Source organism: Callithrix jacchus, chromosome 17 (genome assembly GCF_049354715.1).
Source record: "Callithrix jacchus isolate 240 chromosome 17, calJac240_pri, whole genome shotgun sequence".
Classification (NCBI taxonomy): Eukaryota; Metazoa; Chordata; class Mammalia; order Primates; family Cebidae; genus Callithrix; species Callithrix jacchus.
The window spans coordinates 28,426,505-28,452,400 of record NC_133518.1 but is presented as its reverse complement, the minus strand read 5'-3'; the positions used below and the strand labels follow the sequence as shown (position 1 = coordinate 28,452,400).

The following is a 25,896-nucleotide window of genomic DNA, read 5'->3' as shown; positions in this document are numbered from 1 at the left end:
GATTATCGGGGGCCGTTTTAGAGGCTGCCTACCACATATACGAAGAGCTATTTATTGCCTCATCACAGCATTATCCCACTCTGCATGAATTATAGAGAAAGACATATAATTTTATTGCATATTAGTTTTTGTTGATGCGTACATTCTGGTCCTTAGGAGCCCTGAAGAACAATGTGCTTCATTTCACAGCTCTCCCTAAGGACTTTATACAACCCACTTGGCACTCACACTGTTATTATTAAGTGGATTCAGCCAAAAGCCGCCTGTTGGGGTAGAGATCGGTGGGAAGGTAGGGCGGCAGAGAAAGGAAGTGATCAGGACCCCAAACTGAATAAAGAAAAAGGTCACACGCCAACTGCAAGTTAGAAATGAATCTGAGTGGAAGTAAGTATCCTGGTTGACAGCTCACACACGATGCCAACTTGCCACAGCTTGGCAGCGCCTTTGGTTTTCCCACATGCAACTGAAAATAGCTAGCATTCATCCTGAGGGAGTGCTACTAAAATAAGTAACTACTTGGAGCTATACCTCACTGCTCATTCAAGTTGGAAGTAGTCTGCAATTATTTTGCTGAAATTAGATACAAATTAGGTTGCCACTTCCGGAACTGTTTCTCCTGTACTATATTACAAAAATGAAACTGATTTTTGAACTCGGACAGCTTAGATGCTACTTCTTAAAAATTAATGCGATCTCTGACAGAATATCTAAAAAGATGAATTATTTATTTTAATCCTTCATGAGACCTAACCTCTTCATGATCCAGGTTTCCTGATTTTCAGACCTGAGTCAAGTTGCTATGGATACAGAGTGACAGGCCAGTAAAGGAAATTAAGGACGGGGAGCGACCTGCCCGCAGGTGAAATATACTGTCTTTAAACTTGTTGGGGACAGAGAAGGGGGCTAGCCTAGAATTGTCCTCTGGGATGTAGGGAATGGTCCTGCTCCCACTTTTAAAATAGTGGTTTGAAAGTTTTCTCAGGGTATGCATCCATTTGGACATAGAAGTTCTGCTATGTTTTAAAAAGCAAAACGGAATAAACAAACATATATGAAAACAAACCATAATAACAATGGTTTGGATCTTTCCTCAAACTTGACTGGAAGTTACTGGCACACAAATAGTAGAGGTGTTTGGCGGTTTTCTGCTATGAAAGAGCCCCTGAATTGCACTATCTCAATGAAGCAGCACCTTCTTTTGACCTGCCTTTGGAAGAAGTAGGTGAATTTCTAAGAGCCCAGCTGTGCTGGACCCTAGGAGGCTGTCATAGCTCCCAGGGTAGGAATGTTTCTCCACAACTCTGAATTCCAATTTCCCTTTGCAAAAGGCAAAATTTCTTTTATTCCCATTGTTGGAGACATTAGTCATGAATGAGACACATTTAAAATTCCCTCTACCCCCTACTTCTTGCCCACCCCTCACACCCCCACTCTATATCCTCATTCCAATCTAGTGAATCTTAGAAATGACACATTGAATGAAGAGCTTTCCAGGTAACCTTTCTTTCTTGATGAACTTTTATTTTTGTGGGGTTTGGGGTGTGTGTGTCTGTGTGTGTGGTTCCATAATTCTCAAATGAAAAATTGCTAAAAGGTTATCTAAGCAAATCCTTAAGATAGTGACTCTCTACAACATCACTTTAATTTTAGGATATTTCATTTCATGCCTTAAATTTTTCAATGATTTTCAGTGTCTCCTTATCCAGACTTCGTAGGACTTGGAAAGAAAATGAAATGACGTTGAAATCAAAGTAAACTGAGTGATCTGAAATGAACTGATGTCAGCAAGAATTCGGCATACAGCTCACAGCCCTCCCCCAGCACATCTCCCTCTTGGGTACGGTGAGTTCAGCTCCAAATTTATTCTGACAACAAAGCACAGGCAAGGCTCCAGTTGGTCTAAACCAGGTGAATATGCAAAGCAACCACCCTTCACGGACAACCTTCTGCTTTCCCAGTGCTTATTATGGCCTGAAAACTCCTGTTTGAAGAAGCAGAACTTTGAGTCCTCACAGGACAAAGTCGCACTCGACAGTGCACAGGCACAAGTCGGGCTCCAGAATGCATTTTTGGCAGAAAGCCTCCTCTTTTCTCTGTCTTCTCCGGCTCTCTGCGGGCCTAAACCTTTCAGAAGCCATTCCATCTTCCCTGAGCAGGAAAAGACAGACTCAGACCCACAACCTTGGACTTCAAAAGAAGGCACACAAGGGGAGGAAGGACAGAGTACCAAAGCGTGAAAATTCAGAATGCTGCTATCTCATTTATTTTAACCATTTAGGAAACGTTTTTATCCGCTTCCTTTTCCCTTCCCTGATTTCAAAAAATAAAAAAATAAAAAATAGTTTAAAAAAATGACTCGGTTCTGAGGAGAGACTCTCCAGATGGAAGGGGAAGAAGATCAGGGGATGAATGGGGGAGGGCTGCTTGCGTCCTCTCCCCTGCCACACAGACGCTCCGGGTTTCAGCCAGTGTAAAAATAGCTGCCCAGGTTTTTGTATTCATCCCTAAGCGGCAATGAAGCGCCTGCTCGCCGGCAGAGTCCGCGGCCTCTTAGTAGCTTATAACATCAGGTGACGCCTCCAGCTCTCCCATTCCCCGCCCCAGCCCGGATAAACGTCCTCCGTGACCTTAGACGTTTTCAGTTTAATCAGCGGTATCGTTTTTGAGAGGAAAATCCTCCCGGCTTTGCGGGCTGGCAGGGCTCTGGGGCCCTCCCCTGCCTCCCAGCCCAGAGCGTTTCCATCTGTGCTGCGAGCGGGAAGGAGCCTCTCTGTGCTGCCCGGCACGTCCAGCGCGCGGGCGGGAACACGCTCTCCCGTTGGGGGCAGCTTTCCAGGGGTCTTGCCTAACGAGGGCCAGGCGGCTCCACCGTGGGACCCGAGTGGCTCCTGGCAAGCCGACCCCCATTCCAGTCGGGAGCACTGATTTCCCCGGCGTCGGGGGAGACAGCAGCGCCCGCCCGGTGCGAGGCGATCCAGCGGTCAGGCGGCTAGGGCCTGCGCGTGCGCAGAAAAGAGCTGCCTCCGCGCCAGGCTGGGGCGCGAGGGCGGAGGGTGGAGGGCGAGGGCGCATGCGTCAGCCGTGCAGCTGGCGCCGCGTAGGAGAGCTGAACTGCTGGGTCCTGCCGTCAGTGCCGTTTCTTGGCAGCACGTTGGGGACACTGCGCCATTAGAACAGACAGAATGTTAAAGGAACAGCCTCCTTCGAGGGCATCTGCATAATGCCTGCCGTTTACAGATGAGGAAGTTGAGGCCCAAAGAGGTGATGGGAAGGTCCCAAAGCTGCATTTCTGGATTCTGGCAGCTGGGACCAGATCATGCTCTTATTGGTGTGGTTTAAGCACTTCTTCAATGAGCACTTATCAAATGCCTGGATACTGTGTACTCAGTGTCTGAGTGGCAGTGAAAGGTAACCACAAATACGTCAGAAGCAGTGTGGCCACTGCTGCCCTGGACTTGGGCATCGAATCGGACCTGGGTTTGATTTGATGATTTGCAGGACCACACCACTAGTTGGTTAGCCTTAGTGAAGCAGTTATCGGCTCCATGCCCTAGTTTTCTGGTCTGCAAAAACCGAGATAAAAATAGGCGAGGGTCGTGGGATTTAAATGAGATAAGGTGCACATTCCTAAGCACAGTGGCTGCACATGGAAGGCACTCAAATAAATATTCGTGCAATGTTTTGAGAAGTAGAAAGTGCTAGGCACGTAGGAGTTCAGGAGACAGTCACGGTACTCCTTTACAAACAGAAGTCATGCGGAACAAGAGGGAAGGTGCTTTCCCGTGAGCAGTGCTTGGGGATACTCAGCCAGTTACAGGATGTGGCCTGACAGGGAAAGGAGGAAATGATATCTGTTAATCTTTCCTTCAGCTTCTCCCGCCCTTCCTATGCACCCTGTCTGTTTCCCTTTCCAATTCTCACTGTGACTCAAGGTGGGTGGCTGCAGAGAGATATTGGGACCTCTTATCAAGGAAAATATGTTCTGTAAGGTGGCATAATTTATGTTTTAAGTCGCTCTTTATTATAGTGGCCCCCCTCCTCTTTACCTAGGTGGGATAGGCACAGGAAAAAGGAATGGGGTTAAGTGGATAAGTGACTAAGGTGTCAAATTGGAGTTGTGTGGATCATAGATCTCAGAGCTGAAGATCATCTGGATGGACTCCCCCGTTAAAGAAGAAGCAGTGAGAAACTGTGAAAGGCAAAATGACGTCAAGTTTCAGACTCAAGTTGGAGCCACAGTGTTCTGTATCACCATAATTCATTCATCCACTCACACACACTACTCTGGGTAGATACCTAATATACTGCCAGGTAAAAGGTTCTGCCTCAATAGGCAGTGAAAGGGGAAAGGAAATAGAAATCCGGGAAGATTCTCAGGTTCTTTGTGCAGCTTCATGAATGTTGATACCATTTACTATGATTGCAAGTAGAGGAATAGAAATTGATCTGAGAGGAAGATGGCATGTTTTGAACATGTGTTTCATGTGCCTGTAGTACATCCAGGTGAAGAGCTCCAGGAAGAGTTAGGAACATGAGTTCCAAGTACAGGAGAGAGGCCTGGAGGTGCCCACTGGGGAACAGTCAACATAAAGATGGTCACTAAAGCCAGGGCAGGGCTGGGATGGCCCAGAAGAGCAGGCAGAATGAGAAGATTATGAAAGCATGAAACCCAAACCCTGAGAGATTCCAGCTCCTAAAGAGCAAATAAGAGATCCTGAGGAACAGATGGAGAAATGGAAAGAAAACCATAAAAAAGTGGCATCAAGCAGTTCACATCAAGACTCTCCACGTTGAAGAAGTGGTCAGGAGTGGGAAATGCCACAGAAATGTCAAGCAAATGAGCACTGAAATGTTTCCATTGTGTTTGACATGAGGAAGTCATTGATTACGTATGAAACATTGGTTCTAGTGAGGATGTGAGGGCAGAAACCAAGTCACACTAGGTTAGAAGCAAAATGGAGTCAAGAGGAGAAGAGGCAGGGGTAGTAGGTATAAATCACTGCTTCAAGAGAGTTGGTTGGGCAGGGAGGGGGAAGTTACAGCTAAAAGAGGAGGCAGGGAGAGTATTTTTTTTAATCATTGTTTTGTTTCATTTGTTTTGTTTTGTTTTTGCAACTATGGGAAACTGGGACATGCTTATAGGAAAGCAGAAACAGGAGGGTCAGCAACGATAAGTACGTTGTAGAGTCAATACAACATCCAGCACTACCACAGGGTGAGTGACAGGAGAGGGGATTCTGGGCCCAGATAATCCAAAGGAAAGGATCCTCTTCCTTGGTTCTTTTTTTTCTACCATTGGAAAGGAAGAAATGTACATGGGAGGTTTAGAAATGGGCTTGGGGAGCTCCTTAAGCAAGCTTTGTCTGTGTCAGGATCTAGCCCTGGCAGGAATCTTACCGTCAAATGCATTTAATCAGCCCCATTTGCATGTGGAGCTGTGTCCAGTGCTATTCAAATAATGTGAAATGGATACTGTTATTACCATGTCAGTCAGGACTAAGAGTAGCAAGTGACTGAAACCCAGCTCTGACCATGGGATCCATGGTTTTACTAAACTGAGTAGACTGGCTTTAGGCCCAGTTAAATTTCAGGTGCTTTAAAGGTATCATCATGCATAATGTTTTGAAATTATCAGTGTACTTTTCTCTTTTGCCTTTCAAAGCATATGAATTTAGTCTACTCAAGGCATTTATCTGCCTAGGAAGAAATGAAAGTTCTTTCCAGAAAGTATACAGGGAAAGAAAACATAACACTCAGTTTCTGGCATTCAAAAACAAATTTCGCAGCAAGGCAATAACCATATAATTCAAGCTATTACCTTGAGAAAATATCCTGTACCATCCATTACCTTCCTCTTCAGAGGGTCGAGAACTGAGCCTGGTAGACAAAACCTTAGGGTATTATATTCGGAAGGTCTAGACCAGGAGAAAGTAGGGATTATCACAGGACAGAAGCAGTAGAATAAGACAAGAGGCCTGAGTGAAGAGATTGTATTGGAAAAGTAAAGATTAACCACAAGGGCAGAGTGAGCTCTTTCCCCCACATCTCCTCCAGAATTATGAGATGAAGAGCTCAGTGTTGGTGGGGCAGCAGGAGGCCCTGCTATGAACTTTTCAAGCTGTGCCAGGTCCCTATGAAGTGTAGACTCTACCCAGACATAGCAGCAAGCCTGTAGCCAGCTTGCCAGAGGTGATCATTGTAGTGAGGTGACTTAGTGGTGTGGGCTGCCAAGGAGACCCCTGGGAACAGGGTTGATAGGAAGTCACGGACAGAAGTCAGAGTCTGTAGCAGCGGGAATAGTAGAGAAGAAGCTAAGCCAGTCAGGGAACAGCTTTGGGAGCACTGCCTCAGATCACTTCAGATGAACCACAAGCTCCCCATCCACAGACCCCCACATCAGAGGCTTGCAGTGCACCCAGGACAGACAAAAAGTGGATGTTGTTTCAAAATAAGTACACACAAGGCAGCTATGCTCAAGGACCAGTACAAGGACAAGAGTTCCCTTCCTCTCAACACTATAAGGACACAGAAAAGACACACACCACCATACTACTTCCACCCCAACACGCCCTGCAGGGATGATGATCAAAACATTTAAAAATCCTTACAAGCTGAGGCACTGAAGTGTCTAAATGGAGGTGCCCTACTATGTCCAGAGTTAACCCTTTAGCTGATGGATTATGAGGATCAGGGACCTCAGGGCAGAACCTGTTTACCAACTGCTCCATGCATGTTTTAGTATTTTATCAATGAGGGCAGCCATAATGCCATGTACCTGGTTGAATATTGGCCATGCATCCAGATGGCATCTTTATGGGAGAAGAAGGAGAAAGAGGAAGCTATCTGAGAAAATGAGAGTGTGCTCAATGGGGATATTGAATTATTTGATTGAATCAAGATTTAAACCCTAAATAGTGAAGGACCACATTGATTATGGACAAACTAGAGAAATTCCATTTTATTGGTACATCCAAGTTGCAGTATAAGTTGAATTTACCATCTGTCTGCTTTCTTTTGTGTTAGTTTCACTCTCAGGCAGAAGCTCCAAGCATCAGCAGTACCCAAGGACAAAGGATGTCCTTCTTACTAGTGCCTGCAAAATCCCAATCAGGCTCCAGTTGGCTTAGCTGTGATAATGTACCCATCTCTAAACCAAACCCTGATTGGTCAAGCCCAGGTCACGTGACTATTCCTAGCCTCATGAACTGAAAGTAGAGTGAGGGGTGGCTCCCCTAAAGAAAATCAGGAGGCTGTGAGCAGAAAAATGGGATAATGGATGTTGGACAGGCAGACACAACAGAGGTACACCACTATTGCCTTCTGGAGTTTAACTTTCTAAAACATTGAGAAAGCACAGTATCTCCATGGCAGGAAATGAATTGGCACCTAGGCACTTATCCATACATTGATCAGTGTGGATAACTAACTTTGAAACTCATAAAGCAGATTTTTGTCCCCTCTTAAATTTTCTTGCAACACTGATTAAATTAATTTTAATAATTAGAGTTGGGAAATATAATCACCTAAATATCTAGTATAGTTTAAAGCTTAGTCCAGTCTATAAATAATTCCATTTAGGAAATGTTCAGTCTACCTCTTTATTAATGTGAAGACAAATATTTTACTTTTTCTCTGTGTATTATTTTCTCTTTTATAAGAAAGACCCTCTTGTTGGACATGGTGGCTCATACCTGTAATCTCAGCTACTCTAGAGGCTGAGGCAGGAGGGTTGCTTGAGCCCAGGAGTTAGGGGCTGCAGTGAGATATGATTGCACTACTGCACTCCAGTGACAGAGCAAGACTCTGTCTTTACAAAAAGAAAAAAATAGAACCAACTTCTCCTAAATCCGAGATAAACTGCACAATTAGTTTATTTCCTATTTTTTAAAAAAGCTTTTTATAGGCTGGGCACAGTGGCTCATGCCTGTAATCTCAACACTATGGGAGGCCAAGGCAGGTGGATCACAAGGTCAGGAGTTCAAGACCAGCCTCACCAACATGGTGAAACCCTATCTCTACTAAAAATACAAAAATTAGCTGGGTGTGTTGGCCTGCCTGTAGTCCCAGCTACTCAGGAGGCTGAGGCAGGAGAATCACTTCAACCGAGGAGGAAGAGTTGTAGTGAGCTGAGATCATACCACTGCACTCCAGCCTGGGTGACAGAGTGAGACTCTGCAAAAAAAAAAAAGCTTTTTATAGTAAAAGAAAAGTTTAATTATTTCAGATACAAAAGTAAAAGTATCATCAGCTTTTCTTCAGAGATTATTATTTTTAATGTCACAAAAACCTTCCACATAAATTTTTAAATGAACATGATTTTAAAATCAGCCCTAAGTAAAAGATGTTTAAAATCCAGAAAAAGGAAACATAGTCATCAATTTTACTCCAAAATGTATGCTGTCTTTTGGAAAGAGTTTTATTTCATGAATGATATCTTGATATTTATAATATATAGAACTTAAATCTCAGGGTTGAAAAACTCTTTGGGAAAAAATGTATTAATCATAATAAGGGGAAATACACTCATCATGCTCTAGTGTCTGAATCACATAATTAATTCACAAGGGGCTGGCTTTCTCTGTATGTGAAATCCCAGGTATTCATTTATGCATCAAATATTTATCACACCCTTCATAGCTTCTCTGCACTGTGCTGGGCACTGGGGATGTGAAGATGAGTAAGACAGGCTCATGTCTGACAAGAATGGAGCAGGTGGAGAACACGAAGCTCTGTGCTGGGGGTATGAGGGCATAATGAGGGCTTGCAGGAGGAACAGTTCATTTTCCAGGGGGTGATGGCTCAGAGATGAGCCGGGATCATAAGGTGCCCAGTGCAGTGCTGAGAACATACTTGCAGACCATTTATTGCTGTGGCTAAGACGGAGGAGGTTTGGAAATCTCTGACAGCTGAGCTCTGTGACAGAAGGGAACAAGAATTCCTGGTCCTTCCGACACACTCAGAAGAACGTGTAGTCTGGTGCTGATGTCCAAGGTCGTGGTCATTCTAGTCATGCATTCAGCAGGCAGTCACTGAGCACCTACCAGACACTGCTTGAGCAAAGCAGACCGAGACCTCAAGGACCTTACTCCTGAAGTAAGCGATCTATTTTGATACATACTGTATATCAAAATGCTGATTGATGCTATGGAGAGAAAGGAAACAGAGAATGTGAAAGCAGGGGTTGTAGGGTGAGGGTTGTGTAATATGACATGGGGTCTTTAAGAAGTCTAAACTGAAGACAGCGCCCTCATTTACCTGAGCACCAACAACTATGGCTGGTGAGGCATTAGAAGCCCTGTAAAGAAAGCGGCCAGCCAGCTGCCCCAGAGTTTCTGGGAACTGGCCAGTTGGAGCCAAGACAGTTCCTGGTGTGCATCTTCCTCCATACCCCAAGAGTTTTCTTATGTGGTGAGTGGAGCTGGTACGGCCAGAGTCTGAAGCAGTCGAGAGGGCATGCCTGGGTAGGAAACAGTCCTTTGTTCTGGGAATGATGGGAAGGTTTGTTTAGATGTAGGCAGGTCCCCAGGCAATGTCTTCTGGGGAAGAAGAGCATCCAGCTCCCTAAAGGAAAGATCTGGCAAGGCCAAGATAGAAGGTCAGGGTCCTGACCATAAGAGTGGACTGGGTAAGTCCAGTCCAGCTGGAGCGACAATCAGAATGGAACGTAGATATCACGTCACTGGAATGGACCAGGAGGAGTGGGCACATGGGGTACAGGCCGCATCTTTTGTGGGCATCAGGCTGCAGCTGGGAGGAGAGCAAAGAGAACTTAGGGTCATGTGTAGACCTTTAGACTGGAGCAGAGGGTTGGTGTAGGGTAACCAGGTTGCAGGGGCTTTGGAATCAAGTCAAGTAATATGTGTTTTTCTCAATCTACCAACACTGGCTTAGGTGTATCTTTGCCGTAGCCAGGACTTGCTTGTTCTGTCATCTGTGTAAACAGCACAGTTCCTTTGTTTTGTTTTGTTTTTTTGAGACGGGGTCTTGCTCTGTCACCAGGCTGGAGCGCGGTGGTGAGATCTCGGCTCACTGCAACCTCCACCTCCCAAGTTCAAGCGATTCTTCTGCCTCAGCCTTCCAAGTAGCTAGGACTACAGGCATGTGCCACCACGCTGGTCTAATTCTTATATTTTTAGTAGAGATGGGGTTTCACCATATTGGCCAGGCTGCTCTCAAACCCCTCATCTCATGATCTACCCTCCTAGGCCTCCCAATGTGCTGGGATTACAGGCATGAGCTACTGCACCCATGCCCAACACAGTTCTTTTAAACATAAGCCAAGTAACAATTAAATAAACTGTAAGTTCACTGGGAGGGCAGCTAGGAATGGGAAGGAAGGTGAAATGGCAAGGAATCCCAGTTTTTCATGCCCAGAGTGTAATTCTCAACGGAAACTAAGCAGAAAGAAACTTAAATAAACCCCTGGGAAGGAGACAGTATGTATAGTAAACAGTGGCCAGCACAGTGTGCCCTCCTGTATGAATACCAGGATCAGAACAACCTGTCATTTTGCCACTTTGATCACAGAATTTTGGTTAGAAAGAACGTGGGATTTGGACTTTGCTCTGAGTTTGGCTCTTGACTGTCACCTGTTCAGTGTGTGATCCTGGGTAAGTTTCTTAACCCTCTCAGCCTTCATTTCCTTGTCTGTAGAGTGGGAATGTGCAATCTGGAGTCTGTGCTAGGATTCTGTCACATCTAGTAGACTAGTGGGGAAACCCCACAGGGATCTGGGAAATCTCCCTCTCTTGAGGAAATGCAGGGAGCCAAGTACAGTGGGATCACCAAGAGGTGAAGGGTTGTACTGGAGGAAGGAGTCGTTCTGAGTACACTGTGGTAGCAGTGGCGGGACCCCATCCTTCACCCTACCCCATATCAGACCCGTGTCTGGTTCCTGGGCAGAGCTGTCGCTAAAAGCTAAAGCGACTATTTGTTAGTGCTTCATAAGACACTAGAGTACAGAGTCACTGAGATGGGAGCCCTATAAATGAGCATAAGAGAGAAAAAGGCATCTTCACTTGACAATCCACAGTGCAACTTTACCAGAGTGAGATGGCAAAGCCAAAAAAGGGACAGTTGCTGGGCATTGATTTGCTGATGAGAACATGTAAGACCTCCTACCCTAGGAGCTCCCCAAAAGTGAAGGGTAGAAGGTGCTTTGCAGGGAGCTAGGTTCAAAGTGACAAACTAGCATTTGGATGATTAGTCTTGTTGTGACTTTATTTGTGTATGCATAGTGTATTAGACAGGGTTCTCTAGAGAAACAGAACCTATAGGACATACACAGATTTGTGGAAGAGGATCTATTATGGGAATTGGCTCATGCAATTGGCTCAAGAAATTCCATGATATGCAGTCTGCAAGCTGGAGAACCAGGACAGCTGGGAGTATAACCCAGTCTGATACTGAAAGCCTCAGAATGAGGGGAGCCGATGCTGTAACTCCCAGTCAGAGGCCCAAGGTCTGAGAACACAGGTGACAGCTTATGTAAGTCCCATGTTGGAAGGCCAAAGAACCTGGAATTCTGATGTTGGAGGTGGGAAAAGATAATGTCCTGGCTCCAGAAGGGAGAGCAAATTCACCTTTCCTTTGCCTTTTTGTTCTATTCTGGCTTTCAGCCGGTTGGATGCTGCCCACCTGCGTTCATGAGGGTGATCTCTACTCAGTCCACTGATTCGAATGCTAATCTCTTCCAGAAACACCCTCACAGGCAACCCAGAAATAATGTTTTATAATCTGTCTGGGTGCCACTTAACCCAATCAAGTCGACACAAAATTAACCATCACACCTGGTGGGAGAAACTTGGCTAATACCCACCTCATGGGAATCAAATAGGATGTTCCCAAGCATGAGCCTGGACACGGCAAATACACAGCAAGTGGCAAATTCCCTCAGAAACCACCCAGGGAACCCACTGGAACCATTGCAGAACGCTCAGAACATCCCCTGGTGTGTTTGAGAATTTGATGGCATTCTTGTGGCAGATAGATTAATTAAAAAGTAACTTAACACCTATATTTGAGCATGTATATGTTACAGTAAAGTATACATGCTAACAGGGTTTGAAATTATCTTTTCTTCTCAGCACGTTACAGTTTTCAAAATACTTCAATGTGAATTTCAGTCACATTAGCTCTTAAGCAACAACCTAATCATATAGGATCCCCATATACAAATCAGAAGACTGCATTTCAAAGAGGTGAAGTTACTTGTCTTTCATAACCCAGCTAATAAGGGGTGCAGCTGGACACAAACCTGGTCTCTTTCCATTAATGTCTGGTAGAAAACTAAGACCAAAACAAATACAATAATGACAGGGGAAAAAAACAGCAAATAGGAAAACCTGTGGAGATAAAGACAGATGTCTGTGGCTGGACATCCAGGAGTCAGCAGGGACCTGAAACAATCTAACTAGAAAATGAAAGGGTGCTGCTGAGGACAGGGAGGCAGGGATGAAGGAAGCAGACTCCCAGTGGGGCCTCCCCTGGCACCCCTGGTGATAGTCCCCGGCTTTTCACATTTCACAGAGTATTTCTACTGCAACTCTCTGCTCCCAAATCTCTAAGAGTCAAAACAGAGGCTTTGCTCCTGTCTCACTGTCTGGACCAGGCAAATCACCTCTTGCGACTTTGGCAACTTCTGGTCTCAGGGTTTGTATCCCAGTCATTTCTACTTCTTGGAGAATTATTTACGACATTCTAAAAGTATAGAAAACCATCTACTGAAATGTGTCAACATTAAAACATTAGTTAGCCAGAAATTATGCTCATTTAAGTTACAGCAAAAAAAGAGACAGGAAATGACATTAGCATTTGTGGGCCAGCCTCTGTACTGGCCCATTTCTCACACTCCTGATCTCTTGTTATATTCACTGCAATATAATTTGGGAAATGGTATCATTCCCACTTTGACAGTTGAGGAAATGGATACTTAGAGAGGCAAAGTAACTTGGCTAAAGTCACACAGCTAATAAGCAGCAAATCTAGGATGTGAATCCAAGCCTGACTTTAGGGTATTTTGCAATATACAACAGTTCATGGCCTGTGAAATTCAAATGGAATTAAGAGATGACCAGCAAACATAGTTTCATTGCCAATGAAATTCTTGACTTTGCTTTTTTATTAACCCAAATTTACCAACAATACAATTTCCAAATTACCAGCTTCAGAAGAGTTCTTAAGTCATTGAAGCATTCAGGATTCATGGAGTCCTGACAATCAGGATTTGACATTGAGGAAGACGTGACTGGAGGGCCCATGTGGAGCTGAGTGGCTCTAATGTGAACTTTCATTTTTGACAGTTCTCTGTAAAAGGGTGGCCTATCTTGCACGGGATAGAAGACGAGGAAGAGATTCTCAGTCAAAGCTGCATGGTTTCCTCAAACTGTTTCATACAGGTGCCGACGTTTGACACATTCTAAACACTTTGCTTTCTTTGGCATCTCCAACTTAGACAACAGAGTAAGAATGTCTCCTTGACAGGAACAACGTGTGAAATGAAAGACCTCAGGTACTATATCGGCTCTTGACAGCTCTTCAGAAGAAAGCACCTCCTGCCTGTTCTGTTCAGTCCTGGTACAGGTGAGTCACTGCATTGCCAGCCAGGCAAGTATTTTAAGAAACAAAATCTAAGCCGGAACCCACAGAGAAAGATGAGGGATGGATTAGCGCCATTAGCTTTCATGGTGTCTTGTTGTCATGGTGCTAGGAAAATCACTATCATTTAGAGTCCCACTCACCAGCTGTTTTGCTGGAATTTTTGACATGGGAGTCTGTGGCCACCCTAACATAGGCGTGGGACACGGGCGTGCACACACGTGTACACCTGCAGCAGACACCCACTCTAGAGGGCTCATGTTGGTTGTCTGGGACATGATTCAAAGGCTGTACCCATGTGTATGACAACCCTGTTTCCCGTACATCAGCTTGCAGGAAGCCAAATGACCTCCCCAGCTTACCTACATCACATGAAGCTTTCAAGGAGTCAGTGACCATGTGAACCCCCCTCAACCTCTGCTCCTTTGTTCAGCATTTGGCTTGGGAAAACATGCCACTGTTGCCTGTCTCTTAAACATTATTTTCAGGCTCAGGTCTTCCACCATTCTGAGGGGCAGGGGGAACTTTGAGTTCTTCCAGGAGCTAGGGGTTGGTGGTAGGGGAATGCTGCCCAAGAGAAATGACTAGAATCTTTGTCAGGCTGTGGAACACACCCTGGCATTTCTGGGTAGGTGACCTCCCCTGAGGCCTCTCCTGGCATCTACACTGCAAAGTCCCCTGTATCTCCCGAAAGGTGTGAGGGTGGGGCATTCATTGGTACTGGGAGACCAGCTTTGAGTGGAAAGGAGCTTCTCTCATGGTCCTCTGGTGGGCCACACTGGAGGAAGCCCCAGATGTACAGTGCTCCCTGCTCAGACTCACACTTGCCTGCCCCCACCCCCTCCCATCCTCTTCTTTCTGATGCCCTTACTTGGGGGACTGCAGTGGCTGTGGGGTTGCAGTGGGGGTTGGGGGGCGGCATACCGCACTGCCTGGCTTTTTCCAAGTCCCTTTAATTTAACCAAATATTCGTATGAATGTAAAGAACAAGTAGGCTTTATCCCTGGGCCCTGTGCTCCTCTGCCCCAGATTCAGACTTAAGGGCTTGGAGCAGTTTTATTTTTATTGAAAGCCCAAGTGATTCGATTGCAGGTGGTCCTGGACCACACTTTGAAAAATGCTGGGGCAGAAACAAGCCAGCAAGCATATGGGATTCATCTGCTGTGAGTGGTAATTTATCTAGTTTCTAAAAATAGTGTATGGGCTGGACTGTGGCCCCCAACCCGCCCCCATGCATACGTTGACGCCCTAACCCGAAGTACCGAAGTACCTCAGAATGTGACTGTATTTGGAAATAGGGCCTTTAAAGAAGTAATTAAATTAAAACGAGGTCATAGGGTGGGTTCTAATGCAGTGTAACTTGTGTCCTTATACGAAGAAATTAGGACACAGACCCACACAGAGGGAGGACCATGTGAAAGCAGAGGGAGAACACAGCTGCGTGCAAGCCACAGAGAGAGCCCTTCGAGGAAACCAACCCTGTGGACAATTTGATCTGAGGATTCCAGCCTCCAGAACTGTGAGAAAATAGATTTCTGTTGTTTAAGTTACCCAGTCTGTGGTATTTTGCTAAGGCAGTGAAGCTGTCTAATACAAACAGAAGCCTGATTTCACTTAATAATCATCTCAGAAGGTAGAGATTGCTCCAACCTATTGTATAAACAAGGCTGGTTTGTGAATCAAAGAACGTGAGCCCCAGACCTGGAGTCGCAGAGGTAGCATGACACGCACAGACAGCATGCCTTCCAGTGGCAGGCATTCCCACACTCAGAGACTCAAAGAACCTTCCTCCCTAGCCTTCCACCTGAGTGACTTTAGACAAGACAGCTATTGTTATTTTATTTAACAAATATGTATATAGTGCTTATTATGTGCCAGATGATAGTCTGTGCACTGTGCAAATATTAACTCATTTAATCCCCATTATAACCCTGTGATATATACACTGAAGAGCCACAGTCTCTTATTCAAACCCTTGCTTGGGGCCAGCAGTGGTTGGCATGTCAGAACTTGCAGATTTAAGAAAGATATACAGCATATGTACCGTAGGCTTCATAACACCTCATGGCATCTGCAACAGCGTCCTGTTATGAAACATACTAATGTTTCTAGTTTCTGTAGTGACACATATATATGTTGCATAAGTAAAGACTCTAAGTACCTTTGTGTCAATTCAAGACACAGGGATACTTTTATTCAATGTGCTTGTTTCAAGTCAGGTTTTGCTGCCAAATGAGTTATAAATACATTTTTTCATATTTTGGAGCTTTTAAAGTTTCAAAATCATTGGCCTGTATTAGCCCCATCTTACAGATGAAGAAACTGAGGCACAGGAGCTTAAACAACTTACCCACATCCATTAGCTCATGGGAGGTGGGACTGAGCTACCAACTCACCAGGTTTGCAGCCTCGCCATGAGGACCCGATACAAAGTAGGTAGACTTCCAGGTTGAATTGTGTCCTCCAGAAGTCATGTGTCAACGTCTTAACCTTAGTGCCTCAGAATAGATCCTTATATGGAAATAGTCATTGCAGATATAATTAGATAAGATGAGGTCATTAGGGTGGGCCCTAATCCCAAGTGACTGGTGTCCTCATAACAAGGAGAAATTTGGACGAAGATGCAGGCATGCACACGGGGAGAGCACCATGTGAAGATGAAGGCGGGGCTCAGGGTAATGCTTCTACAAGCTCAGCAATGCCAAAGGTTGTTAGCAAACTGCTAGAAGCTGGGAGGGAGAAGCATGGAACAGATCCTTCCCTGACAGCCCTCAGAAGGAGCCAACCCTGCTGACACCTTGACCTTGAACATGTGAGACAATACATTTCTGCTGTTTAAGCCACCCAGTTTGCAGTGCTTCGTTTCAGCAGGCCTGGCAAACTATTACATGACCCTTACCCAGTGGTGTATTCTGAGTGGCAGATCAATAAGTGGTAGCTAGTCATACTTATTATCAATATGACTGAGGCCTCAGACTGTTCACTGAAAAATAAAGTCAGTAACTTAGATTATTTCTAAGCCCTCTTTCAAGTTCTGGGTCTAATTTTTTATGTTTGTAACATGAAGATAATTTACCTCTACTTGTACCCCAATGGTTTGGCTCGTACAGCATTTCTTTATTGTTTCAGAGATGGGAATCAACCCAAATCAATGATAGAGTGGATATAGAAAATGTGGCCCATATACACCATGGAATACTATGCAGCCATAAAAAAGAATGAGTTCATGTCCTTTGCAGGGACATGGATAAAGCTGGAAACCATCATTCTCAGCAAACTAACACAGGAACAGAAAACCAAACATCACATGTTCTCACTCGTAAGTGGGAGTTGAACCATGAGAACACATGGACACAGGGAGGGGAACATCACATATTGAGGCTTGTTGGAGGGTTGGGGGACAAGGGGAGGGAGAACATTAGGACAAATAGCTAATGCACGTGGTACTTAAAACCTAGATGACGGGTTGGTAGGTGCAGCAAACCACCATGCTACATGTATACCTGTGTAAAAACCTGCACATCCTGCATATTTATCCCAGAACTTAAAGTAAAATTAAGAAAACAAAACAAAACAAAAAAGATGGGCTAAGCTGGATGCAGTGGCACACAGCTGGAATCCCAGCTACTCGGGAGGCTGAAGTGGGAGGATCACTTGATCTCAGCAACATAGCAAGGCTCTGAACAATAGATGGGCTAATGTAAATGTGGTCTTAGAAAGCAAAACAAACCAGGCTCAGTGGCACATACCTATAGTACCAGCTATTCAGGAGGCTGAGGCAAGAGGACTGCTTGAGCCCAGGAGATCAAGACTGCAGTAAGCTATGATCCAGCCACTGCACCCTAACCTGGGCAACAGAGCAGGATGCTATCTATAAAGAACAATGCAAAACAAAACAACAAACATTAAAACCGAAACCGTGTGGGCCCTAATTTGTTCCTGCTTGCATTGTGAACTCACCCAGTTCTTGGCTTTTCTGAATCTCTTCTGCTTGCGTCTTCAGGTCTGTGGAGTTAAAATCACAGTGTGTTCAGGGTAGAAATTCTGCAGAGGTAAGCAGAAATCTAAGTTACAGGTTGTTTTCTGTGAGTTAAGAATGTGTTGCTAGAACCCTATTTAAGGTTGGAACGTTTGGGTTCTTCATGTGGAAATTTGTCCCCAAACTGCCACTTCGCTGAGGAGATAAAAGCTGCTTTAACAGAGCAGCTTGAATACTTTTCCTGTTCATAGGATGAGGCATGGTTGGGCCCAGTCTAGAGAAAGAGGTAAAATGATAAAAAGTTTTTCTTGAGATTTAGTGACAGGAATCCCCATTGTCAAGCTGGCTGGGAGCTTTAAGCCTCTGCCCTTGAGATTCTACCACATCAATTCAGAAAATGATTTGCTCTGGATGGGGTGTGGTTCCAAACTCTCATCTGTGGAAACAGGACCTCAGTTACTGTGTGTGTTCAAAGAATGGGCTTCAGGTTTCCTCCCAGCATCTGATTATAGTGTGTAGTGGTCCCTGGGGCTGCCTCTCTGACTTCCTGTCAGCCCCTCAGCCTTTGTCCAGGAAGCGGCTCCAGGCTTCTTTCCTGGAAGCACTTTTGCACCAAACTAAAAGACCTCTCTCGTCTCCCCACAGTCCAACCCCGCTCCCAGAGCCTGCGGTGGTTTTAGCATTTGCTTACTGTTTTTCGTCTTTGTTTGTACCCTCTCCTAACTTTAGAGGTATGCCTTCTCCTATCAGTGGATGCAGCCCAGTGGAATTCCATAGGGATACAAAAATAGTTGCCGAATGGGGGTGTCACTTTGGTTGGTGATTCTAGGCAATACCAAATGAGAGATTTAAATAAGCAAAAAGATCTATCTAATCAACTGAACTGCCAGCAAGCAGAGATCACATATTGTTCAGTTTTGAACCTCTGGTGCTCAGCCCTGAGCTTGGCGCAGAGTAGGTGCTCAGCACAATTATTTGTTGAATGAATCCATCTTAGTTTTCTTTTTCTTCAGACAGGTGTCTGACATGCATTAAGTTTAAACATGGTTGCACAAAGTTGAAAGATGATTCTGCTTCATAATAGCTGTCATGAATCATGTCCAATAAAAAGGCTCTGGGATCAGGAGGCAAAGGACACACAGTCCAGATCCAGCTCAGCCATTACCCAGGCGGCCCCAGAGTCTCAGCCTCCCTGTGCCTCGGTGTCCTGCAGTGCAACAAGAAGGTCATAGTTTCTGATCTCCCTTCATCACAGCTGGTTAGGGGAATGTGACAATAACAGACATAAAGAGAGCATACCAGAGGTCCTACTTTTATTATCATTGTTATTACTATATGTAATTGCAGAGTTGAAGTGCTCATAATTATTTTTGACTACCTCAATCTCTTTTCTTCTCCATGAGCCTTCAAGGATCAAAGCCAGGTTCACCTCCTACCTCAGCTGAAGAAATGTCCCTACTGGTGAGGACTTCTTGCTCAATCATCTGCTTGGCCAGCCAACATTTTCTGCATCACAGGTGATGACTGAAAAGTTAAGCTGTGGAAGACCAGTTGAAAAACAGTTGTTTGCTGACACAGTGCCTGTACTTGAAGCCACTCAGAGCAGAAACGGTAGGGTATTCTCACCCCGAGACTATGCTCCTCAGCAGCATCCTTGAACCAGCTGAAGAGTCCTCAGCTTGAGTTCTTCCCAGAACAGGCCCAGGAGGAGAGAAGATTTGTTAGGGGCAGCCAGCCAGTAGCCAGCAGAGAGGCCAGGAACCGAAGCCTCCTGATTCCAGGCCGGTTTTTCCTCTACTCCCCACGCCTCTCAGTGGGGACATTGGTAGGTGGTGCTTTGCTTCCTCTAGTATCTTGGTGCAGGTGCTGTTGCTAAGGCAACTGGGTAAGCATAAAACAGAAACAGCCCATGGGGTCTTGCTGCCTCCACCTGTGTGCCCAGACAGTTTCCCATCCTGGCCAGAGAGACGCAGTCAGGCTTATTGATCCAGGCCGAGCATCTGTGTTGGAGCCTGGAGAGAAACACCTGATCTGTGTGGCAGCCTGTATTCTCTGAACACTCCTCCTGGGTATGTTTTTAGACATGATGTTGAAGATGGAGACAGATGATGAGGAACTGTAATTGCTTGAGTATGCCAGTTATCAGTGTGACATGGCTAAAATTGTCCAAAGCCTGGGTTCTTGGTATATCCTTGGTTTATTCAGGGCATCTGTAGAATAAGAGGGCTGGAAGTATGGCCTCAAGTCTGAATACTGTGTCTAGCTTTCCAGCTGTACCCCAAGATGGGACCCTCCAACTTTCAGACAAGGGCTTTCTTAAAGAGCTATGTAATACTGTGTGGCTGATTTTCTCTTGTTCATGGGAAGTGTTAGCTAAGTAGTGCATTATCTAGGGCCTTCCTTACATCTTTTTCTTAAGCTTCCCTTAGCAGGCCCACCAGAGTCAGTCCCAAAGGAGAGAGGAGAGAGCATACGTAAATGAGCCACTTTGGCTGCAGTGACAGCTCACAAGCTGGTCAGATGATGGAGAGGGACTGAAATGCAGTCTAAGCTGCAGAAAAGGAGGAGACGTGGGTACAATTCCTGCATTCCCAACTTTAAGTGGCCCCTGGAGGAAGCAAATACCTGATGTCCACATGTAAGGCTGAACTTCACTTAGGGACTTGCTGGCTTAGGATCTCACTGTAACTACATCTCCAGTTTCTTTGGGGTGCACATTGGAGGAGGCAGATTGGTCCTGGTAGCTGGTCATAGAACTGTGGTCCTTTGAGGTCTGAGAGAAGTGTGAGATGCTGCAAGGGGCTAGAAACTCAAACTTTGAAATATGAGCACTGCCACCCGGGCAGGTGACCACACACTAACTCACCACCACTCAACAGACTCACAAACTTACCACCCACTTTCCAGCCAAATGCAACAGCCAGCTCCTCCCTACATGTCCTTTGCTTTTCTACTTCTGTCCTTTGCCACCTCTCTTCACTTACTGAATCTGTCTTAGAGAGGATACATTGGTTGCAAGTTCAGAGCCCAACTCATAGGAGCTAGGGAAAAGTAGGGCACAGCTGATACTTGGGGATACCTGGAGTCAGGGCCTCAGAGTTCACCATGACTCTTCCACTTTCATCTCTTCTCTCCACTTCTCTCCAGATGCCTATTTCATTCTCTCTCATGATGTACTGATTTCCTCCACATTGCAGGAAATACGGCTACCCAAATCCCTCCCTGCCACACACATGTACACAAAACTCCTGAATTTAACATCTTTAGGCTTTCACTAAAGATGCTGCCAGCTTTAAATCAGAAAATCCCAGGTAAGTCTAATAAGTAGCTGACCTTGGTCAGGCACCCACCACTGGACTATCAGGTAAAGTGGGGCGAGGGCAGGCTCATCGCATGCAGCTCCTGTGGGCTGTGTGGAGAGGAGACTTTCGTGTGAGAGGAGAGTGGTAGACAGACAATCCCTCAGATATCCCAGCAAGGCCTGCCTCCAACTTTAAGGCCCAATTCAACAAAGAGTTCTCCAGAATTCTCTCCAGCTCCACCTGGACTGGAAATAACCATCTCCTCGTCTCCACCCTCACGGTGTCTTCACCTGTACCTCCCCGTGCACTGAACACCTGTTGACCATGTACTCACTATTTGAATAACTTTTATTATACAAATACTGTGTGTCACTGAAGAAAAAAATGGAAACATAAATAAAGAGAAGAAAATTAAAACCACTCATAATTCTGCCATCTGGAGACAATCACTTAGCATTTGGGGGTGTTAGCAGTTGTTAGATTGATGTCTTTTTTCCCTGCCTACATTCAGCCCTTCAACATCTCACCTCTCCGTGCTCCCCCAGAATCACCAAGTGCTTCCCATTAGCATGGGCTCCCTTTGAGAATGTTAAATAAGCCGTGAATAAAGGAATAAACAAATGGATGAGTAAATAGAAAGTCAGAGAAAAAATTCTCCTATCCAAAAGTTGCCCCAGAGAAGGCATCAGGAAGGAAAAAGAAAGGTACCAGTTCTCAGGGGGCATAGACACCCCGCCCTCCCCATTCCTTCCCCAGCCTTGTCTGCTCCTATTGGGGCAGAATCAGTACCAGGAAGTGAGTGGCACACAGTGAACACACCAGGTGTAGACCACAAACATTAGTGAAAATACTGTCAGGGACTGAAGTCGTATCCCTGTCGTGTGACTTGGAAATGTTGCCCATGGCTTAAGGGAAAAGAGGGTTCATAGAAACAACCAAGTCAAGGTCGCCACATGCATGCAGTATTTTAGGCTCAGCAAGCAATCTGGCAAATTCAAATCTGTTCATGAATGAGTTCCAAGAAATCCAATTTTTAGCAGTGCTGTTGACACAGGAGTTGCAACAGCAACCCCCATGATTTGCCCCTCACTGGGTTGAAGATTATCATTGATTTATCTGGAGCAGAAACAGCAGGATTCTACATCACCCCTTGGAAGGCAGCCTGGGCAAAGGCAGAGAATTAACAGATCTTTATTATTAATTCCAATACCACAACTCCCCATGGGTCCGTGCAGTAAAATCACAGGCTCTCTTGACAGGAGTTTCTCCGTGTTTAAGAGGAGCTAGTGTTTGTTTTGCTTTGTTTTATGGGACATGTCCTTATTCTTAATTACAAAGACAATCACAAATCACAAATGTTCATTAATGACTCTCCAGTTCAAAACATGTTGCAGGAGATGCAAAATAAGTAGCACAATCTCTATATTTGGTTCATTTGAGCATCAAACATTTATTGAGGCTGTTCTATGTGCCAAACATTGTTCTAGGCGTCCGATTTTATAGCACATTACAGTTATTTTCCCTTTTAAAGGTGAAAAGATGAGGCTTAGGGATGTTACGCAACTTACCAAGCTTGCCTGTAATCACACAGCTTGTAAGAGACTTGGGATTACAATAAAAGGACAAATCTAACAGTTTGGTATTCTTTTTATTATCATTGTGCCATTGATGTAGCCTTAGAAAAACCCAACCCATTTACTCTTCCACTGGTGAACCTCCCAGGAGCAGCTGGTGTGTGCAAAACCAGGTGTCCATAGCCACTGCTCGGTTCTTATGCACAGTGGTCTGTTGATAGCAGCCCTCCACACAGCCGCGGCACAGGAGTCGATCACAGGCCCACAGCCAGCACAGATGCGCAGGAAGAATGCAAATTTTGTTCTCCCTCCAGTGCTTTACTTCTGACCCCTATGTTTTTCCTTCTTGACCTGGAAGCAGCATTTGGGTGCTAAAGGAAAGAACTCTGAATGCTGGAGTCTTATGGGCCAGGGTTTAAATCTCAGCTCAACCTCTTGGAAGTTGTATGAGTTTGGGCACAGCTCTTAGCCTTTCTGAGGCTTGAGACTTCATTTTCTCCCCACTAAATGAAAGCAGTACCTACCCTGCAGAGACGTTTAATGGAGGCCATACCTACCCTGCAGAGAGGTTCAACTGGGTAACATATGCAGGATGTCTGGCACGCACTAGTTGCCCAATCAATAGTAAACATTATTATTGTCCAAAATAGATTTCACCCAAGAAGTGGAGTCATGATTATTAAGCCACAAACTAATAAGCATTTATTAAAGATCTGTTTTTAAGTAGGATTGATAATGGTTGTGAAAGAAACCTTGCCCACTCCCTCTAGCAGTTAGGGACCTAGACAGGCAGTAAATAAAACCCATGGCAATGAACAAGTCACCAACAACTCAAGCATCTAAGATACTAGAAGCGAGAGATAAAATTCTCCTAGGTGTCTGCAACTGTGGAGATAAGGGCAGTGAGTGTGGGCAGATGGAGGCCCCAGGGGTCCCCTCGACAGGCCCAACTGCGCTGCATCACAGGTACCCCTCACAGGCCTAGTATCCATGCAATGTTCTTTTCCCCACTTCTCCAGAGTTTGCTTTTTGGCTCATGCAGGTATTTTCCTTCCCAAGAGCCGCTGGAGACTCAGAGCATCCTCAGGTTATCTGTCTCCAGGCCTAGCCGGCTCCTCGCTGGGTTCTGACCTCACCTCTGGCGTCAGTCTTATCAGGTGTGGACAGAATCGTCTCCCAAGCTCCTGGAGCTGCAAGTCCAGGATTCTCACACACCCAGGCCCCATCCGGTATGGTGGAGGAGGGCCAGGCACCTCTGGGACTAAACACAGTGGTCACCTGCCAAATCAGGATGACCACAGGGGTCTGCAAGCGAAACCATGAGGCCCAGAATAGGGGAGGAAGGGTGAGGTTTACGTAAGTGTCGACAAAGAACAGAGCAGATGCCATGCCATGCTCTGCCAAGCAGGAAAGAGGGAGGAGGATGCTGGGGAGAAACAGCAACCTCCCCAGCCCAGGTCTTCATGTGGACACTAGCAAAGGAACAACAGGTCATGATGGGGATTTAGTCTCCCCTGGGAACTTTTTTCCTCCCGGGTAACATGATGATTCAGCTGAGATCTAAAGAAATGAATCTTAGGGTGACTGAATAGGAAGTGAGTGAGTTCATTGGGAACCAGAAAGGTAGTAGACCCTTTGCTGTTGGGTACCTGAGCAGAGGTACCAGCTGCTTTGTGTAAACTAGTATTCCATAATCAGAAAGGACACTTCATTTTTTTTTTTTTTTGAGACAGAGTTTTGCTCTTTTCTCCCTAATTGAAGTGAAATGGCACAATCTCAGCTCACTGCAACCTCCATCTCCTTGGTTTAAACTATTCCCCTTCCTCAGCATCCCCAAGTAGCTGGGATTACAGGTGCCTGCCACCACGCCCAGCTAATTTTTTTGTATTTTTAGTAGAGACAGGGTTTCACCATGTTGGCTATGCTGGTCTTGAACTCCTGATCTCAGGTGACCTACCCACCACTGGCCTCCCAAAGTGCTGGAATTACAGGCGTGAGCCACCACACCCAGCTAGGACACTTTATTTCTATGACAATTCTGGTTTGTTTAAATTTGTCAGCTGGCTTAAGTATTCCTTGGGGTTAATGGCCAGGGGTGGGATGGGAGTGGGTGAATATTTAATTAGAATTTATTTCATAGGGGCTTCTTTGTCCTGCTAGGGTCAACTCCAGCCACTTGTTTCTCTGCACCGGCACTGCTACCTTTATTGGACTTGCTAGTGTCTCAGTAAATGATAACTCATTTAAACTGTCTCCAAAATCACCGTGGTGCAGGGCGCAGAAGCTTCTCACATTGGTGTTTCACATTCTAGAGCTTCAGAGGGAGGCAGGGGTCAGACCACTCCTCCAGACCATGCAACTGCAAGCTAGAGAGCTGGCAGGCACACAGGGAGCCAGGCCTCATCCTGGGGAGACAGAGAACCAAGGGAGCTCCAGACTCCTGAGGGTGCATGCCTGGGACTGGCACCCTGTCAGCAAGAGACAAGCAGGGACACTGGGATGTGTCCAACAGGTGGACAGCTGGGGTCCAGAGAAATGGAAAGCCAGAGGAGCAGAAAGCATTTCCTTCCCTGCAGGTTACATTCCATGTGCAGCCCCAGCGAACTCAGACCTGTGAGCTACAGACACGAATCCAACTTTCAGAAATATTCACATCTGTGCAGAATGACAGGGTACAACTTTCTTAATTGTAGCATTGCTTGAAATAGCAGAAGACTAGGATCAATCGAAATGTCATCAATAAAAGTCTGATTAAATAATTTACAGTCTGTGTGTACAATGGCGTACTTCAAACGAAGCTCCTCACACACTGATGGGGGATGACCTCCGAAATACGTTGCTACGTCAAACAAATACAACTAGGTTTAGAACTTGTTGTTTTTTAAAAGGGGGCAGATAGAGTGGGTAAGGGAAGAGAACATATATTTATGCACTTGTTTATGCCCAAACTATCTTTGGAAGGTAATATTTTATTCCTCCAAAGCAGGGTGCTGAGATCGGGTGTGAGAGATGGGAGGGGTGTATGCCAGCCCAGCCCAAACTTAGTAGCTTAAAGCAACCCCCATTCATCCAGCTCACATCTCTGTGGGTTGACTGTGGTGGCTGGGGCCTCTGCACCTGAGGACCAGAAGGCTGCTCCTGCCTTCTTCACAGAGTAGCGTCAGAGTTCTTGGGAGCCAGAGAGCAAGCCCAGTGCACAAACACTTTCAGACTCTTGTTTGCCTGATGTTTGCTAAAATCCTTTTGGCTAAAGCAATTCACATGACCAAGCCCAAATTCCAGGCAGAGAAATAGATTCCATTTCTTAATGGGAGGAATCACTAAATATTTTGATCACTTGTTTAAATCTACCTCACCGTAGGGCAGGGAAGAGGAAGGAGGGAGAGACTTTTCTCTTTTTAGCTTTTGAACTTTTTGAATTTGAGTCATGTCAATATTACCTATT

At 45.4% G+C, this 25,896-nt stretch overlaps 1 long non-coding RNA gene across 1 annotated transcript; it reads left to right on the top strand.

Moving 5' to 3' along the window:
• The first annotated feature begins 3,077 nt into the window (after positions 1 to 3,077).
• On the top strand, positions 3,078 to 21,516 carry LOC128929965 (uncharacterized). Its single transcript, XR_008477364.2, has 3 exons — positions 3,078 to 13,397; positions 13,483 to 13,581; positions 14,975 to 21,516. It is a non-coding gene; the product is annotated as an uncharacterized LOC128929965 (long non-coding RNA).
• The last annotated feature ends 4,380 nt before the right edge of the window (positions 21,517 to 25,896 follow it).